Source organism: Cibotium barometz, chromosome 19 (genome assembly GCF_041138505.1).
Source record: "Cibotium barometz isolate CiBa-2024 chromosome 19, ASM4113850v1, whole genome shotgun sequence".
Lineage (NCBI taxonomy): Eukaryota > Viridiplantae > Streptophyta > Polypodiopsida > Cyatheales > Cibotiaceae > Cibotium > Cibotium barometz.
This window is the reverse complement of record NC_141064.1, coordinates 6,566,352-6,587,220: the sequence shown is the minus strand read 5'-3', so window position 1 is coordinate 6,587,220 and position 20,869 is coordinate 6,566,352.

The following is a 20,869-nucleotide window of genomic DNA, read 5'->3' as shown; positions in this document are numbered from 1 at the left end:
TACCAGACTCATTTTAACGACATACATAGCTTGCCTTTTTCTGAGCCCTTTTAATAATTTGGAAGCCTTGACTAATTGTAGCAATGGGGATTCGAAAATTCAAATTCCGTGAACTTTATTCCCGTGAAGGTCTAGGAAAGAGATGTTTCCTTTGTGACAATGAATGTCAGCCTGATTCTTTTGGAGCCAATCCATTCCAAGGATTCCGTCATATATTCTCAGGGGTAGGACTCTCAGGGGTAGGACTCTCAACTGGCACTCTGTTACGTTCCCATCTAAGCTAAACTGAATAAGGTCAGTCTCAAGGTGGGTGAAAAGAATCTTCCCACTGGCTAATTCCACTTGCATAGGTTTCCCTGATTTTTTATTTAGGACTAATTAACGCAGACACCCTGGGGGAAAAAAAGAATGAGTACTGCCTGGATAATCAAAAGCTTGAATTTCTTACCCTGGTAGTGTGTTGGAGTCTGGAGGATTGCAAATTGATGGTTATTCCCCTGATGCTCAATTGCTGCATAGATGTGTCCTTTCTCTTCCTCCTCCACTTCCTCAGCTATGGTGACTGCTCTGGCTGCTGCAGTCTAAGGTGGAACTCTCTCTCTCTTTGGTTATTCTAATTCTAGGAGGGAGTTTGGAGACTGCTTTGCATGGAGGCTGCACGCGCTGAGCTGACACTCTTCTGGGGTTACCCTGATTTTGGCGCTAGGGACTCTGATTGGACTGATAAGAAGGAGTCTGTCTTGGAACTCTGGGACCCTGGCTTCCTTGGCCCACAGAAGGAGATGGGTAATCCTTGAGCTGGTGCCCAAGTCCTTGACATCTGAAGCATCTGTTCTCGCTTTGAAGGTCTTCCCTTTGTATTCTGGAGGTAGCCGGAGTTCCTGAGAATGTACTTCGGGGGAAAGGTCTTCCTTCATTTCTAAAGCTTCCCTTCTCCACATTTTGGTTAGGACCTTGGTGTCTCTTTGGAGACAAAAAGTTGGAAGAACTTCCCAGTGTTTGAAATCTCTTGAAGGATGAGGGAGCTGGCTTTGGCGGGACTTTTATAATGAAAGCTTTCGCAAAGTCCTTCGCCATTCTGACAAGTTCAGCCATGGACACTGGCTTGGCATTTTTGACTAGTGTGTCCAAGGGTTCATTCATTCCCCGAATGAACTTGGCCACCATGAGTTACTCTTCATCTAGAGGCGGTGAATATTTGAGTAGAAGAGAAAAGGCCTGGTGATATTCCTCGATGGTTTTGCTCCCTTGCTTTAGCTCTAAGAATTCGTTCATTTTGATTTCCAAAAATCCAAGGGTACAAAATCTCTTTCTCAAATAGGTTTTAAGGTCGTTCCAGGATTGCGTATTTATGTCGAGAGGGTTGGTGTCACAGTTGTTCCTCCATGCCACCCTCGCTGTTTCCACTTTTTTCAGCCTGGCAAGAGCCATTTTGCTCTACTCATTGTAGCGTGTGATGTCAAAATATTCTTCCATGGCTTCCACCCATTTCTCCACAGCCTCGCCCAGGTTCTCCCCTTCCCCTTTGAACGGTCCTGGCTGAGTCCTATGAAGAGCCTAGTGAGGCGGTGGACACTGATGACCCGCCTGGGGGATAGGCCCCACACTTACACCACTGGCATGGTTGGTGAGATCTTGGGTGATATGCGGCCAGTGGGATGACAGGCTGTGTGACAGCCATTCTAGAGACTGGCATAGTTATAGCGCCAGCTCATTTAGTCGGGTTCACACTATAGAGAACCCGTGTATGTATTGGTTGAGTACCTTTCATATTATTGTGTACTCTTATCTTTGTATATGGTGTGTTGAGTGTTGAGTAGAGAAGAAGAAGATTTTCAGCCTCTCACCTTGTGTGTTCTCTATTAGGGTTTTGTGAGTGTGTGTGTGTGCTTGCAAGAGCTCAAGCTCTCTTCCCCCCTGCATCTTTTCATGGTATCAGAGCCTGGTTCGTGCTAAGGGCTGAGCTGCAAGAAAGAGAACCACAGGAAGCGGTACGAGGGTAAGAGCTTCAACTACTCTTCCCTATTGTGTTGGTGACTACACCCTTGTCGGGAGCTCTACGGGAGGCACCGGCAACGATCTCTGATTGAGGAGCTTTCTTCGCGGGAGTAAAGCTACGGACTGAAATTTTCGGGCCGAAAACGCGTTTCGGGCGCGTCTGGACCTCCATTTTTCAGAAAGCAGGCGATTTCAAGCACTGCGGGTAAGTCATCGATTCTCTGCAGAACTCTGTTTTAAGAACTGCAGGAAGACAGATTGACTGTGCAGACACTGTGGGTGCTGCAAGAGGTCTACAGTTGCCATTGGGTGTATGTATGTGCATTGAAGTCACTGGTTGTGACATTTGAGAGTACTACAGTACCGCTGCAGAAAATACAGCATTTGTGCAGGAAAAACCAGAGTGCAGTTTCTGGTGAAATTGTGTGTTTGGCAAGATGTCTAATGATGGCATAACACAGATTGTGGCTGAGAAGCTGGATAAGAATAACTTCCATGCTTGGAGGTTCAGGTTGACGAATTTCCTGATGGGAAAAGGCTATTGGGACTACATAGAAGGTGAGCATGAAGAGGCACCGGAGATACCGGATATAAATCCGACTGCTGCAGATGTGAAAGAGTTTAAAGACTGGAACCAAGGAGCCAGGAAGGTTATGTATTGGCTTTCCATTAGTATACAGGACACCATGATTGGGCACATTCAGGATGCCAAGTCCCCCAAGGAGGCGTGGGACACCTTGGTAAAGCTGTATGAAACAAATACCAAGGCACGTAAGATACAGTTGAAGAATGAACTTCATACTGTGGAGAAAAAGAGCATGTCTGGGAATGACTATGCGTTGAAGATAAAGGGTATTGTGGAATCCCTTGCATCTATTGGTGTGTCAGTAGATGATGATGACAAGGTGGAAGTCTGTCTACGTGGTCTCGGGCCACAATACAAGGCGTTCAAGACGTCTATTCAGACTCGGGAAAACATTCCCAACTTTACAGATTTGGTGTCTATGCTGATATCGAAGAGAAGAGCTTGGGTGAAGACCAACAGACTTCACAAAGCAAAAACAGTTCAGAGCAACAGGCCTTCTACACGAGTTCAGGAAGAGGACGAGGTAGAGGAGGCCGTGGACGCGGTCAAGGAGGTGGCCGAACAGGTAATCAGAATTATGGCCAGTAGCAGCAACAACAACAACAGTCCCAGAATCAACAACAACAACAACACGCAGGTGGAAGAGGCAAATTCAGAGGCAGGGGGAGTCAAAGAGGCCGTGGAAATTGGCAAAGGCAATATAATGATGCACGTGAATGCTATTATTGTGGTAAGCCTGGACATGTGTAGGCAGAATGTTATAAGAAGCAGGGTGACATGCAAAATGGGAAAGTGCAGCAAAACAACTATGCATCCTCAAGCAGAAACAATGAGGATAATGAAAGGTTGTTTGTTATGCAGCATGTCGTGAATGCCATGTCTGAAAATGTTGATGCAGCACAAAAAGATAATGTATGGTATGTGGATTCAGGCGCTTCGAACCACATGACAAGTCATGGGGAGTGGTTCAAGGAGATGAAAAACCTGGAAAGACCAGGTTTTGTGGAAACAGGGGATGACACGGCTCATCCAATTGCCCACGTTGGAGATGTGCCATTGTCTATGCAGGATGGCAAAGTGAAGTACCTTGCAGATGTACTTCATGTACCAAACATAACAAAGAATCTGGTTTCAGTTGGCCAGATGATTGAGCAGGGTTTGCAGGTTAGGTTTAACCCTGATGGGTGTTATGTCGAAGACTTTAAAGACAAGTGCAGGTTGGTTGCAAAAGGCAACAGAGTGGGCAGAATGTTTACGTTGGATGTAGACATGCCTGAAATGAGTGCTGCGATGTTTGCAAATGGTTCAGGAATTGTTGCAGACACAGACATATGGCATAAAAGAATTGGACATGTGAATGTGCAGAGATTGAAGTCTATGCAGACAAAAGGAATTGTGACAGGGCTGCCAAAATTTAAAGTGGAAGGTATGCATAAAATCTGTGAAGCATGCCAATTTGGGAAGCAAACAAAGCATGTGTTTCCACGTAACAGATATGTGAGCAGAAATGCACTAGATGTTGTGCATTCAGATGTATGGGGTCCTACGAAGACCGTGTCTATGGGAGGCTGCAGGTACTATGTCACTTTCATTGATGACCACACAAGGAAAGTGTGGGTATATTTCATGAAGGAGAAGAGTGAGGTGTTCACTCACTTTCAGAATTTCAGAGTTTTGGTTGAAAAGCAAACATGGAAATATGTAAAGTGCCTAAGGTCAGATGGAGGGGGAGAGTACTTCTCCAATGAGTTCTCTGAATTCTTGAAGAAGAATGGTATTCGGAGACAGTTCACATGCAGATATACTCCGCAGCAAAATGGAGTTGCTGAGCGGAAAAACAGGCACATTGTTGAGATTGCACGAGCATTGATGGAAGAGAAGAATATGTCGCATTGCTATTGGGCTGAGGTTGTTTCTACAGCAGTATACATCATGGTTGGTTTTGTTAGAGAAGAGAGGGGAATGTCTTTTGTAATGATGCCTAACATTATAGAGAAGACATAAAGCATAAAAACCATTTTAAAACCATAAAAATCCATAAAATAATTGAAAGAAAGAAGAATCACCAACTTACTAATGACTTTGATAGCTTTCCTTTGGCTTGATGGTTTGAGGGTTCAACTCTTGTTTGAACAAGAGTGGCCACCAATCTTTGGAAGAGGGAAATGTCAAAAACTAATGAATTATTAACAAATTCATAGTTCTTGGCTTGGGTGGAGTAGAGTAACAATGCATTAGACATTGTTAAGTTTCAACAAAGAGGAAGGCCTCTATTTATAGGAAAAAGTGAGCTCCTAACCAAAGAAACTGATTCTAGAATTTTCCAACTCAGTTTGGTCAATTTTTGACCATTTTTAGGTCAGTTGAGCTAACTTTTTGCAACTAGACTTGAATTAGGAGAGAGGAGAGATAAAATATCACATTATTTATGAGTTTAAAACTCATTCAAGCATGTGAAATATGCACCTCCTTTAATGGACTCCCCTTCCTTACATATGTGTAGAAATGGAATCATTATACCCAAAAAATCTCATATATTTAATATTGCTCATAGTTTTTTACTAATAAACCTTGTACATTTTCAACTCTTCATCTTATGTGAGCATTTACTCATTTTTGGATACCCAAAATATCTCATATTTTTAATATTGCTCATAGTTTTTTACTAATAAACCTTGTACATTTTCAACTCTTCATCTTATGTGAGCATTTACTTATTTTTGGATACCCAAAATATCTCATATTTTTGATATTACTCATAGTTTCTTATTAATAAACCTTGTACATAGTCAACTCTTCATCTTATGTGAGCATTTACTCATTTTTGGGTATCATCTTTTACAAAATTGGATTTATCTCCTCCCCACACATGGATTGATCTTATTGGCCCAAAGGAACCTTAATTGGACCATAATCCAAAAATTTCTGAAAATCTAGACCCTTAGGCTAAGGTCCTTTATACCTATTTCCAATTAATTCCAATTGCACATTGGAAAATTCTTTTTGAATTTCTGTTTCAGGGGAACTTATTTTAATAAGATGAGTTATTTTTCTATCCAGAAATATTCAAAATCTGAATATTCTCTCTCTATGCCAAAACAGACAGAGACAAGATCTCTTATATTTCTAAAGAGGGAATTGATTACAGGGGAATATGTTGGACATTTTGAGAGGCTGGGGAGGAATCTTACATTCTCTCCCACTTGAAAAACGTGAGATGTCCTCATCTCGCAAACTTGGGATAATTTCGCAAGATGCACGAACATAAGACTTAGAGAAAGATTTAATTAAGATTAACCACCAAATAAAAAAGTCTCAAAGAGAGTAAGGATCAAGACAAGAACAAGATTTAAACTTTATTCATTCTTGGAACATATACAGTAAGGATAGAAGAACTCTTTACACTTCCATAAGCCCGTCCATCATATGATCACAAGAGCAGCACTCACAAGCTGCGCACGTATAAGATAACTCATATATGGGAATAATTCTGTTGGTTACTGCCGCACCTATCTCAGTGGTATGAGGTGATCTAACAAAAGGACCTCTGAGAGGCAAGCCAAAAACGGGGTAAAGGCATATCTTCTGATGAGGAAGAAAACACGCCAGTAAGAAGACCCGCTCAGAAAACCCAAGATGTCTTGATCTCATGACGCAGTAGTATCAGGGACCCAAACCCAAGGCTTCAATAACCATGGCCAAGCGGACATTGTTACGAAAGTGCTGCTGACCCCAGGGTGTTATCCTAGTTATATCTTGATAGGTCCGCCATTTGGTCTGAGCTACAGAAGTTCCCAAGTGAGGAAAAACTGAGCGCTCATATTGTTCTATAAAATCCTTCTTCACAGACTCGCTTGCGTCTTGAAGGTGAGAAATCATCATGGATAAAACTAATTCTTGTTGCCAAGCCATGAAGGAGATTAAGAAGAAGGGAGATCGATGGAAGTAAGATTACTGTGAGCGACAAGTAAAAGTTACGACTTATATAAAGGAAGGAGCTAGCGTAACTTAGAAGCCAACGGTATCTTGCCACTGAAGTTTTACCGTCTTTCCATGATTTGGGTTTGGCACATTTTTCTATAGAAGGCATTAAGAACTTTGAGATGAAGAGATAAAAGAAGTTCGTAGGCTAAGTCACCTACTTTCTTTGGTCCACAATATCTGGGGGATAACTACTTATACTCCCCTAGAGATAAAAAAATTCTTTTGGTCCATATTCAAATGAAGACTATAACTGCTTCTTTGAATTCTCTGATTGTCCTCTTCTTATCTGTATATTGTCTCTGTCGATCCTAGGCAGTGTTTATATCTTTATGAATTGCCTGCATCTATTGCTCTAAGTCGCCAAGCATTTGACTGGTCATCTCGACCCTAATCAATGGGTCGGACCTAGTTAATGGGTTAAGCAATCTTGTTCGAGACGGACCCTGATTAGATTGGTATGAAGGAATTGGTCTCTGAATTTGGGTTCTAGACTTCCCTGTGCCCTTTTCATGGTAGGAGTCGGACATTCTTTTGATTGATGGTCAAAACCTTGGCATCCAAAACACCGGTTCTCACTTCTGAATTCATCGTTCTGAATCTTTGAAATAGGTGGGCTCCTGAGAAGGTATTCTGGGTAAAGTGTCTTCCCTTTTTAAACAAAATCTTTCTTTTATTTAGAGAGGGAATAATTATAAGATCAGAAAAGGAGATTCTTACTCCTGTATACCTCGAAGGCTGGGGGAGAAATCTTACATTCTACCCCACTTAAAAAGTATGAGATGTCCTTATCTCGCAAAGTAGAGGACAACTCTTTTTCTTAAGATCTAATTTATTCTGGGGTTCCTTATATTCTGGTCAACCCAACAAAATACGGGGATAATTATCTCTTAAATAGAACTCATCATTACATAACAATTTCATTCAATTCATATCATTCATATCTTTAACATGATAATGGTCCATTAGACCGAAAAAACTTCCTTCTGAACATTCCTCCATGGGAATTTTAGCTAAGCAAGTTCTCAATTTGTCATCCCTTAACTTGATCTACCGTCTCAAGTATTAACAGTAGCAATTTGACAGTACAATCCACTAATCTCATAGTGATTTGCTGAAATCATTATCATCATTTATCATTATAGGGACTCGTCCCAATCATCCACATTGTGGTTTCGCTCAGCTTATTACATTTCAATCAATTTTCAGGGATCATCATTTTTCAATCAGAATCCAAATCAATTCATCAGTTCCCAAACAGAATTAAAAATCATATCAACCACATTCGAATTCATCAACTGGATAGCATTAATGCTTATAATTTCAAGTCTTAGATTTACTCGTATATACTGCCGGTAAAGAGCTGCAGTTATACCCTCGGTATATACGGATAGTCATGATACTCGAACTATAAGGTAAATACCATCATGTCTAGGCCTCAAGCAAGTCAGGGTTCCATACAATTGCGGTACTTCCAATTGAAGACCCAATTACTAATTTATGAATTTTAATTTGAATAACAATTTGTATGAATTATATCACACAATTACAAACTTTTTGTGCGTCTTGATAAACTTTTGACATAATTGGCTCCTTAGTTGATCTTATTGGAGATCTATGACATATGTTTGATAAACAGATTTTTCTTTATCCGATCGTCCGTAAACAATCACTTAAATTAAAAAAAACATTTGTATATTTATATACAAGTTGCAATAAGTACATAGAGTGGCTCGGCTCTAAAATTCAAAATCTCCTCAAGAGACGCATAAGACGACGGTAATGGGCCATAGTCATGCCCTGTTACATAATTTCTCTAATTGCGAAGGGAGCTATTATTTTCTCCTTAGGGATAAATCGACTAAAGAGTCTATAAACTCGGCAAGCAAGTCTGAAATTTTGAGGCGTTGAATGATATAGAATGACACCACGCGTCATTTTCAGCTTTATCAAAATCATGGCCAATGAGAGGTTCTGCCTCAGCATTGCATGCCGGTTGCAAGAGGCGTGGATATATAGCCCTGCAAACCACTTATGCTGTTGTCTCTCCACTAGGTTAGGAAAATATAATTCCTCTAAATGGCGTGCGAGTCTTGCTCGGCTTGTTCGAGTTGAAGCGAAAGAGATGAGATGCTCGAAGGCAAATGCAATCATATCTTGAGATTGGGTGAGGTCGGGAATACCAGATAAATGGGGAACTTCCATCTATAAAAACAATTTCTTTGATTAAAATTTCTTCATTAAAGAAGCTTACGGAATGAAAATACATTATGAAAATGCTATTTTTGAATTCTTATTACCAATTTCAGATAAGAATTTAATTATCCTTATTAACTTTCAAATTGGCTCTAATACCAACTGTAATATCCCTAATCCCATCGAGCAACGGATTCGGGGTACTAGCAGTGAAAGTAGCACTTCTCGCGCGGGACAGGGGTCCCACACTCGGGGCCTCGCCCACGGATATCCGGACAAGAGACTAATCCGTCGGTTTTTCCAAAACCGAACTCAAAAAAACTTCCTTCACCCGGAAAGCGCGATTCCTCCAGGATAACTCTTTGCTCTAAAACGTAGTCAAGACCATTACTGATCAAGCTGATCTGCCGACGACTGCACCTATAAAGATACTCGGTCAGATCAAGGAAGAAACTTGCACTTGGATCATTGGGATCAATGCTTTTTTTCCCATTAAGAGGCACAGCTGTTGATTCCTATCCATAGAACAATTACTATCCGGGATTTACTTTATCTATCGTAAACAAAAATTGAGTCTCGATTTACGGATCCATCAGTCCAGCCTAACCCCATCCAGTCCCATGGGTTAGCCAACCGCCCAACCATTGTAGTGATGGGATCCAATTAAGAATTTGGTTAGGTTTTGTCCCGGGTACCAAGGAAAAGAGTTCCAAGGCCCCCTAGCCGGAAGTTCATGCAAACATAAAACTAGTCACACCACTTACACACCCAATATAAAATTGCCTTTTTCTTAGCATCAGCTAACTTTAAAATAATCCTTTAATGAAACCATTATATCACTGATGACAATCCTCAAAGTCTCTGGTTGAATCCTTATTTCTAGTCATTCATTCATCGGTATACTTATGGCATCATTGGTAACCAGAACGCTCACCACCTGTTCACTCAGGGGCCTTTTCCATAGTTCCTAGCTCATAGTAACCGGTAATATATTCATATATAAGAATGGAATCTCCGTGGAAGATCAGCAAGATCAACCCACAGATCCATATAAAAGAGCCATGGACTCATCCGTTGAGGACCAGCAAGGTCAATCAACCAGATCCATGCCCTGTTTCCGAAAACAATTCTTATTCTTTATTCCAATATCTTCCTTCGCAGGTGACCTAGCGCTTCACTCATAGGCCGCTTCCTTGGTTCCTCATCCACCGTACCGGAAGCTCACCATTTAAATCGAACCAAGGCTGGTCAAGACCTCGGTCGACCTTGCTACGTGAGACGTCCTCCATTGACTCTCCGTCAGCAGTTGCAACTTTAACAGTTAGGTCTTCATGACCTTAATCCACAAGACGGTCAAAATGCTTCCCCAGTCTTCTTGACATAAAACAGTCATTTACAAACAGTCACAAAATACAGTTTCTAAATCGAACTCTCGTCTTTTCACATTATCCCTCCTTAGTCCACATTACTTATTCCACATTCCATTCAATGTGTACTCATTCTCATCCATTTCCTCATATCGACGACACATTAATTCACATAAACATTCACATTCACATCCATACATCCACATCTACATACATATATCCATTTTTACATCCTCATTTATACATCCACATCCCATATCCACATTCATACATACACATCTATATCCACATCCATACATCCACATCCACATCCACATTCACATCCATACATCCACATCTACATGCTTACCTCCATTTTCACATCCTCATTGATACATTCCACATTCACATCTATACATCCACATCTACATCCACATTCACATACATCCACATCCACATTCCAATTCACATCTATACATCCACTTCTACATCCACATTCACATCTATGCATATACATCTTCATGCATACATCCATTTTCACATTCATACATCCATCTCCACATCCATACATCCACATACATACATCCATTTCCACATTCCCATTCATATAACCCCATATGCCTTCACATCTAATCTTTTACATCACATCCATTCTCGCCCTATCACAACCCATATACATCTTATCCTATCACATACACTTCTTATCTCATCCCATACACATCTTATCACATCTTAATTCATCTTATCACCTCCTAACTTATTTCATAAGCATCTTATCACCTCTTATCACATCTTATACACCTCTTATCACATCCTATTACATCTCATATCTATTTATAGAATACAAGAGAATTCTTATATTTGATATAAGATTTCTTTACACATTTATTTATGCATAAATTCTATTTAAGGAGATTAATACTTTCGAAGTAAAAATCAATCTTTTATGCATTTTCTTATGCATAAATTCATTTTAAATGAAAATGACACTTTTGAATTAAATTTCAATCTTTTATGCATCTTCCTATGCATAAATTCAATTTAGATGAGAATGACACTTTTGAATTAAAAATCAATCTTTTATGCATCTTCTTATGCATAAATTCAATTTGGTAGGAATTACACTTTTAGAATAAAAGAATTTCTCTTATGCATCTAAGTTATGCATAAAATCTATTTATGATGAAAATCACACTTTTAGTATAAAAAGAATATCTTTTATGCATACCTCTATGCATGAAATCTAAATATGTTAAAGTAACACTTTTATAATAAAATAATCAACTTTTATACCAACTTACTAATGACTTTGATAGCTTTCCTTTGGCTTGATGGTTTGAGGGTTCAACTCTTGTTTGAACAAGAGTGGCCACCAATCTTTGGAAGAGGGAAATGTCAAAAACTAATGAATTATTAACAAATTCATAGTTCTTGGCTTGGGTGGAGTAGAGTAACAATGCATTAGACATTGTTAAGTTTCAACAAAGGGGAAGGCCTCTATTTATAGGAAAAAGTGAGCTCCTAACCAAAGAAACTGATTCTAGAATTTTCCAACTCAGTTTGGTCAATTTTTGACCATTTTTAGGTCAGTTGAGCTAACTTTTTGCAACTAGACTTGAATTAGAAGAGAGGAGAGATAAAATATCACATTATTTATGAGTTTAAAACTCATTCAAGCATGTGAAATATGCACCTCCTTTAATGGACTCCCCTTCCTTACATATGTGTAGAAATGGAATCATTATACCCAAAAAATCTCATATATTTAATATTGCTCATAGTTTTTTACTAATAAACCTTGTACATTTTCAACTCTTCATCTTATGTGAGCATTTACTCATTTTTGGATACCCAAAATATCTCATATTTTTAATATTGCTCATAGTTTTTTACTAATAAACCTTGTACATTTTCAACTCTTCATCTTATGTGAGCATTTACTCATTTTTGGATACCCAAAATATCTCATATTTTTTATATTACTCATAGTTTCTTACTAATAAACCTTGTACATAGTTAACTCTTCATCTTATGTGAGCATTTACTCATTTTTGGGTATCATCTTTTACAAAATTGGATTTATCTCCTCCCCACACATGGATTGATCATATTGGCCCAAAGGAACCTTAATTGGACCATAATCCAAAAATTTCTGAAAATCTAGACCCTTAGGCTAAGGTCCTTTATACCTATTTCCAATTAATTCTAATTGCACATTGGAAAATTCTTTTTGAATTTCTGTTTCAGGGGAACTTATTTTAATAAGATGAGTTATTTTTCTATCCAGAAATATTCAAAATCTGAATATTCTCTCTCTAGAATATTTTCTCTCTCTATGTCAAAACAGACAGAGACAAGATCTCTTATATTTCTAAAGAGGGAATTGATTACAAGGGGATATGCTGGACATTTTGAGAGGTTGGGGAGAAATCTTACAGATCTCATTGGCAAGCACGTTGTGCCTATCAAAGGGCCACTCAACATGGAGGAGGAGTGAAGAAAAGTAATCCCATGAGGCAACTATGTCAGTGGTGGTATAGGCGGATTCAAGTGAGGGCTCGTGTGAAGATCAAACAGTCTAAATCAGCTGTGTCATGTTGTGCAACAAGAGATATGCAGGCTGAATGGAGACGATCAATATATGTCTCCTCACAGGGAGGCAGAATCATGCTGAATGGCTAAGACAACGACAAAGACAGGGCAGAGTGTGGAAGAAAATTGATCATTGAAATACATATTATAAAACAATGATGTAACTTCAAAAGATTTTTAAAAGAACAAGAGCTTTCATCTATATCCCATACAAATATTTTCAATATATATACATTTCATAGTTTTTATTGGTAAGCAAGAAGAGTATCGAGAAATTTGAAGAAACTGCTTAACAACTGGAACAATCTAAATCTATTGTTGTGGAGCAGAGACATCCCCTAGCCGAGCCCTTTTTGATGAAGTTTCTACAACATCTTCTTCTTCCTCTATCAATGGCACAACAGGGACCATTGGCCTTGCTGTTCTAAGAAGATGCTTCTTCCCGCAATCACTCAACAGATTAGGATCTGTGATTCCACATGCCAAGCCGTAAGCAGCATATGTTAAATAATATTTACATCTCAATGAATATACTCCTGGTCCGTCCCCAAAAAATCAAACAGCTGCTTGGCCGCTCCAGAAGTATTGCCTTGTTTGCATTCAGTAAGTGATAGCCACCTAGATACCTGGATAGAGTCTTTATCGCCATCAGAGGAAAACTTGCATTGTCCTTGGAGAAGCTAGCATGAAATATTACAATTTGAGAGAATTTTAAGCGATGTATATATGTTCCTAGTGTCGAATTGTGGCCCAATCCCGCCATATGCTTGCCTGAAGCATGTTTGAGGAATGTGTCTTCATATATTTTCAACTGAAAAAATAAAGTAGCATTAGCCTAGAAACAACATCACCAAACAATCCAGGACAAAGTTGATAAAGCCAAATCTGTAACCGTAACAAAAGTACGAAAACACAACAAAAGAAAATAACCTCTTGATCTACTTCAAGCAAGGCGTCTTGCCATAAATTAGTGCTCGAACTACGAATGGTTTCCGTTTTCTTACTTGGCACATCCCTAAACTCTCCCATGTTGGTAATATTCAGTCTTTCCCTTGCTTCTTGTAGCTCTTCCTCTGTGGCATCTTTTCCTTCATATTTAAGGGCATCAGCACAGATCATCTTTAGTGTTGCTGTAGAAGCAGATAGGAACGTGTCTTTCACATGGCTATCCACTAGTAAGTACTTATCTATCCCATCATCATCATCTACAAAATTGTCATCAACGTCCAGATTTTGGGCTATGAAGGCTATGCAATGGTCCTCCCTTAAGTTAAATACATGTTGTATGTCTGTCAGCAATATATACTCTGAATCTCCTACTTGGTATAGGAGGGGAGCAATGGCCCTGGAATGGAGGAGAACTCATCTGATTCAATCACAGGCTGGCCTACGTCAGTGTTTTGTTCTCTCAGTGCCTCAATATCAACCGCTGCACTGAGCTTCCTTTCTTCTTCAACATTGAACTCCTCAATCACATGAGGAGTGTCCTCCTCTTCAGCAACATCCTCAACAGTGGGACTAGCCTGACGAGAAACCGTGTCTTCACTTTCATTTGTCGCATGCGGCTCTGTACATTCTTCATCTGTTAATTGCACGTTCATGTGCAAGAAGCGTAAGAAGGCATAAGAGTATTCCATCAAGCGGCATTTTCTTTTGTGAAAAGGGCATGGCAAAGCTCTCTTCTTATCACATGGTACCTTGTGCCAATCCCTGTTTAACCTCTGCTTCTTCTCCGACGACACCTTGAGATTAAAATGAATGTAGTTTTTCCCATCAATCATCATTGTATCTTCATTTGTGAGCTCATCAAACTCTTGCTTTGCCTCTTCAAAGTATTTGGGATGGCTAGAAAGTGTATCCTCCTGAGAAAAATCGTAATTGAACATCAACGAAATCGAAGGGTGCAAATCATGACGTCCACATTTGTAGAGGAAGTCATACAATAGAGTTACAGGTGTTTCTTTAATCTCTTCGTCCACATCAAACTCGACTTGAACTTGCACCATGGCTAAATTCAAGGGTGTAGATAAGACATGGAAATTATTAGTTCAAGCAATGAATCAAGAGACAGTCGGTCTTAAACACCAAATCTCTGTGTGGTGAATGGATTCAACATAACGCAAGAGGAGATGCCAAAGGAAGCTAGGTATTCCTCCTCGCGTTGTAGTGAATCTATTTTCCCTAACGCAAATAAAATTGCAGCTTCGTCAAGGACCTCTTGTCGCATTATGGTGAATCGATTCACCATAATGCGAGGAGGCATATTGTGCTTCCTATGGGACCTTCGCTCGCGTTATGGTGAATCGATTCACCGCTACATGAGGACTTTTGCATCCTTTGGTGCCGCCTCTCACATTATGGTGAATTTTACAAATAAAGATACTTCTCATGTACCCATACTGAGAGAGGAGGTGCCAAACGAATTAAAATAGTCTTCCTCGCATTGTGGTGTCAATTCACCGCCGCGAAGAGTCATAGGTTTTCAATTCACCATAACCTTTCTATCATGAAAAAACAAAGCAAGGAGTTTTGCAAGAATGAAACCAAGAGAACGAAATAACAAAAAGAGAAGGAAGCACAAAAGAGATAAAAATACTAGGAAAACGAACCGATGTTGGTCGCAAGAGATGGAGATGAAGGAGGTTGTCGTTATCTTTGATGGAGATGAAGGAGGTTGGAGGTTTGTCTTTGTCGTTTGATACAGGATGATGAAGGAGGATGATTGATGAAGGAGGTAGGAGGAGATAGTCGTTGTGATGGAGATGAAGGCCGTTGGTGGGGAGATAAATGAGAATACGACTGGATGGGTATCCAAGAGAGGTAATTAAAAACCGTTTTTAATGCTATGCCACACGTCTGCGTCGTCTTTTCACCCGCCATTCCATGAATGCCACATGGCAACCCACCATGTACCTAACACGTTGTCGAAAATTCCAGACACAGAATCACCTGCCTCTATAGCTGTCCACTCCAACATCCTTGGAAAACACAACACCAACGGGGGGAGGCACCACCAGCCATCGGCTGGAACACTTCTCTCACGGTTCACCACAACACCCACACCAAAAAGACAGCACAAAACAGGGGCACCATAATCAAAGTAAACACCCAGCAATTAAATTCCCAGTCAACACTTCATACAAGCTTCTTCCGACACAGAAGCCTTTACTCACACAACCTTACAAACACTCAGGCTTGGATTTACTACCAAGGGAATTCAACCACGGCCTCACTGCCTCACCTTGCATCTGATAACCAAGCCTCTTCAGCCACACAAAACCATACGTCTCTGCACTGCACTCTCTCTGTCCCCTCTTCTGCAGTTGGCGGAGTCTTCTCTCACTGCATCCAGCGGCCGCCCCACTCTCTCTCGCGCTTGGTGAAGCTCCTCTCGCCGCCAAAAACAAAACGAGAACCTAGCCACTCAGATCTTCTTCGCTTTCCCACAGCCCTTCTTTCTTCAATTACCACTGGGGCAACCACCTTCACGTTGGCACCATCCTTTGCTTCAGCTACCACCGCAGCAACCCGCTTCTCTCTTGTGGCGAACCTGCCACCTGCCCAAAAACCCAACCAGCATCACCTCTCTTGCGCATTCGGCTGTGCCAACCACACCTGAAACGATCACTCTCTCTGGTCGCTAACCACTGGTTACCTCAAACAACCCGAGCCCCTGCGCATCGTGCTGCTCCCTCCAACGGCTTCTCCTGCGGCCCTTTCACCCAGTCAGTCGGCGCCATCCAACGCAACCCTTCCTCACTTGCGCATCCAGCTGTGCCGTCTTTGCTACCAGCTTCAAAGGCGGCTTCTTCTGCACGCTCCACCCCCTCTATCACCAGCACCTCGCTCTCTTTAGAGGAAGCCACACACACAAAGTCGCCAGTTTCTTATTCTCTTCACTACACACATCCCTCCAAAGGCGACTCCCTTGCTCCAGTCACTGCTGCCGGCTGCTTCTCTCTTCGTATAACAGCCAGTCGCCGCCCACCACCGCTCTTTAGCAGCTGCTCTGGCCAACCAAAAAAGAACCCAGGCCACCTCTTCTACTCTCCCCCACCTTTTTCTTTGCGCCCCACCACCAGCTTCAAAGCCTCCTTTGGTGACGTACCTAGGCTATATCTCCTCGCCAGCTTTACACACTTTCCAGAAGAACTCGCCAGCTTGCCTTTGACTTTTTTCTAGAAGGATTCACCACCTATCCAAATTGGCATCCTTACTTTTTTTTAATTTTTTCTTGCACCACATTCCTCCTTACCATTTACACATCCATTACTTTCCTTTTTGCTTCCCTTTCCAGAACCATCTAATGCACCATTCAATTAGCATCCCAACAACTAAACGCCCACATGCTCTCTGCACCTTTGAATACAGCCTACGAGTGCCCACTCCATTTATTTGGGACGCGTACACAAACAAAGCGGCCGAACAGCTCTGATACCACCTCCAGCAGACAACACTCCGGACAAACCTACACAAGCCCACTACCAAACCATCCACCCTGTACATCTGCCAAGGCATTCCAGGGCAAAGCTTTACACATGCCATGCATTCCATATGTACACAAACCCAAAACACCTTTCAGATTTTTGCCTGACATACTTTGCCAACCCGGGCCCCGTCTGCTAGAGCATTTATGCTCAGCAAAAAGATAAAGTCCAATAACTATCCACCCGGATCAAAAGGAAACTGCTGTAACTTACCATCCCATTTTCCAACATCTGTGAAAAACAATGGCTGTATACCAAACATCAACCATATGTGCCACAAAATCATTTCCATCCATCATCTGATAAGCATTCACAGACTCTGACCACACAGCATCATCCTCAAGCCTTCGCTCTTCAAATAAACCATGAAAGAACACTTCACCCACAACAAACCTCCTTGTCTTCAAAACCTGTGGCATTATAGCATCTAGCATCCAATTCATCAATACCAGTGAAGGCCAGGTTCCAACATCTTGACCTTTATGCACAGAAAAATCCACATCCTTTCCAACAGCAGTGTCCACAAGCACTTCCAGCTCTTGTAATTCAGGCATCTCTTCACAACCATACAGCTCAGCTGGTTCAGAATCCTGGTCATCTATAGACTTTGTCTTTAGCATTTCAGCAACACGCAAAGAAGCCTTCGTTACACTCTCAACCATGTTTGCATCTATGTCTATCTCTGGCTCCTGTTCATCAAGGCTAGCAACTTCCCACATATCATCCTCAAGCACAATACTCACATCACAATGCTCTTCATCAGCCCAATCTTCATGCATATCTTATTGAGTGTTGCCAACCCCCCCAGTATCATCGTCCAAAGACTCCCCAACACATAATGCATCAAATGGAAAAATATCCACATCATTCATCGCAGGTACCAGACCACCATCAAGCTGTCCAAGAAAATCCATAACAATAGGATCTTCCTCCACACTCTCCACATCTACATTGCAAACCATTTCCACTTCACCACAAGTCTCTACCCCATCCTCCTCCCTTGTAGAATCTGGCAAAGAATCATCCTCAAAGCATTCTGTATCCAACTCCTCTCCCATCTTATCATCAGCCAATCCCAAGGCATCATCCTCTTTGTTTCCATGTGCATGCATGTCATCCAGAACCGAATGCAAATGATCATTAATAGAGCATTCCAAATCACTGTCATGTACAGCTATGACGTTCAAATCCAAAGAAGAATCCACTCGCAACTTCTCATCTGCAAAAGTCTTAAACCTTGACCCAGATTCCTCATCCTGCTTTTCAACATTGCTTTAAAGACTTTGGAAAAAAATCAGAAGGCACATAAAACATCCCCCTTTGTACCTGTATAGGCCTTTGAGGTTCCTGTCTAATAGGACTCTGCATAGAACTCTTATCCACCTCAACCAAATTTACATGCATATCCCTTACAGACACAACACCTTCATACGGATAAATACCCATCTCCATTTGCTTCAAAATCTTGCCTTCCTTTTCCCTAGCAACCCTAACTGCATCATCAAATGACTTGGGATTCTTCAATCAGCCCTAACCTTCAAATGGGGTAGCAAACCATCAGTAAACAAGCTCTTCTTCAAAAACATAGGAGGAACTTCCTGCTTCAATGTCGTACACCACTTACCCCATAGACATGTAAATACCTTCACAAAATCATCTAGTGATTGCCCATGAACCTGCTTCAAGATGCTCAACTCCAGCCAAAGCACACTAGGCTCCTCCGCTTGCTGAAATTGCTCCAAAAGGCCTTCTTTCAACCTGTCTAAGGTCAAAACACCATGTAGCTCATATGCCGCATCCTGTGCTTCAAAATCTTTAAGCCAGCTTCGGGCATCTCCCTTCAAGAAAATCTTTACTAACCTCAAAACCTGCTCTTCATCTATAACATGATTGCTAATGCATGCCAACTCCATTTGCTCCAAGAAATCAAACACATCTTCACCCTTCATGCCATGAAATTCTGGATAAGACCACATCATGAAAACCTGTAACAATCCCAGAGCTCTTCTCTGTGGGACATACACCCTTCTAGGCAAAGAACAACACCTGAGCTCTCCTCGGTGGGGGCACCAGAAAGCTGTCGAAAATTCTAGACACGGAATCACCTGCCTCTATAGCTGTCCACTCCAACAGCCCTCTCACACAATGTATAAAGCCATAATCCATAATACACTAGACACACTATGAGTTGTGTCCACACACATCTAACCCTAGCTAACGTCCACACACTATGACCAGTTGGACGCGGTCATTTATGTCTCACACATGTTCCTGCCTAACATGCCAGCACATAGCATAGCTGGCACACACTGACATCGAGCTTGAATCTCAACATCCTACACGATAGTCTCCATCCATTCCCATGTATGAAATGTGAGTTTTTGTATATTACTTGATTGTTATCATGTACCCATACTGAGAGAGGAGGTGCCAAACAAATTAAAATAGTCTTCCTTGCATTGTGGTGAGTCAATTCACCATAATGTGAGAAGTCATAGGTTGTCAATTCACCATAACGTTTCTATCATGAAAAAACAAAGCAAGGAGTTCTCAAGAATGAAACCAAGAGAATGAAATAACAAAAGGAGAAGGAAGCACAAAAGAGATAAAAATACCAGGAAAACGAATCAACGTTGGTCACATGAGATGGAGATGAAGGAGGTTATCGTTATCTTTGATGGAGATAAAGGAGGTTGGAGGTTTGTCTCTATCGTTTGATACAGGATAATGAAGGAGGATGATTGATGAAGGAGGTTGGAGGAGATAGTCGTTGATGGAGATGAAGGCCGTTGGTGGGGAGATAAATGAGAATACGACCAGATGGGTATCCAAGAGAGGCAATTAAAAACCGTTTTTAATGCTATGTGACATGTCAGCATCGCCTTTTCACCTGCCATTCCATGAATGCCACGTGGCAGCCTGTCATGTACCTAACACGTGTACACGCTATAAAGACTAATCAAAGCCGTTAATCATGCCACCTTTTCGTCCTCTTATCGATTTTGCCTTGTCCGTCCTCCTATTTGCCTCCTTCCAACTTCCGACTACCCCCACACTACTGAACCGATATTCCACCTCCTACACGACAGTCTCCATCCATTCCCATGCATGAAATGTGAGTTTTTGTATATTACTTGATTGTTTTGTGAGTTTTTTGTATATTCCTTGATTGTTTTGTTTATTCTCGACTATTTGCCCTCTGCCATTGAATCTTGCTTTATGGTGATTTGATTCACCTTAAAGCAGACGACGGGCCATTAGAATCTCAATACAGCTCCATGTGTTATGGTGAATCGAATCACCAAAATGCAAGATGGAATGGTAAGAGATTCACGATAATCCGCCTCCTGTTGTAGTAAATTGATTCACTATAACGCGAGGAGGATTGTTTTGCTTTGACTGGCCCTTGGTCTCGCGTTATGGTGAATCAATTTACTATAACGCAAGATCAAAGGGCAAAGGATTCACCATAATCCACCTCACATTGGTGTCAACAATTAATTCACCATAATGCAAGGAGGATTATTGTGCTTTCAGTGTTCCGGATTCATGCTGAGGAGATAAACATTTTGTTTGATCCTAGAACTGAAGTCAACGACAAAGTGCTCAGATGTGTTTTAAGGTATACTCTTTTCTCTATCCTCCCATAATTTTTCATTCTTGGCTCTTAAAAGTTTATGCCT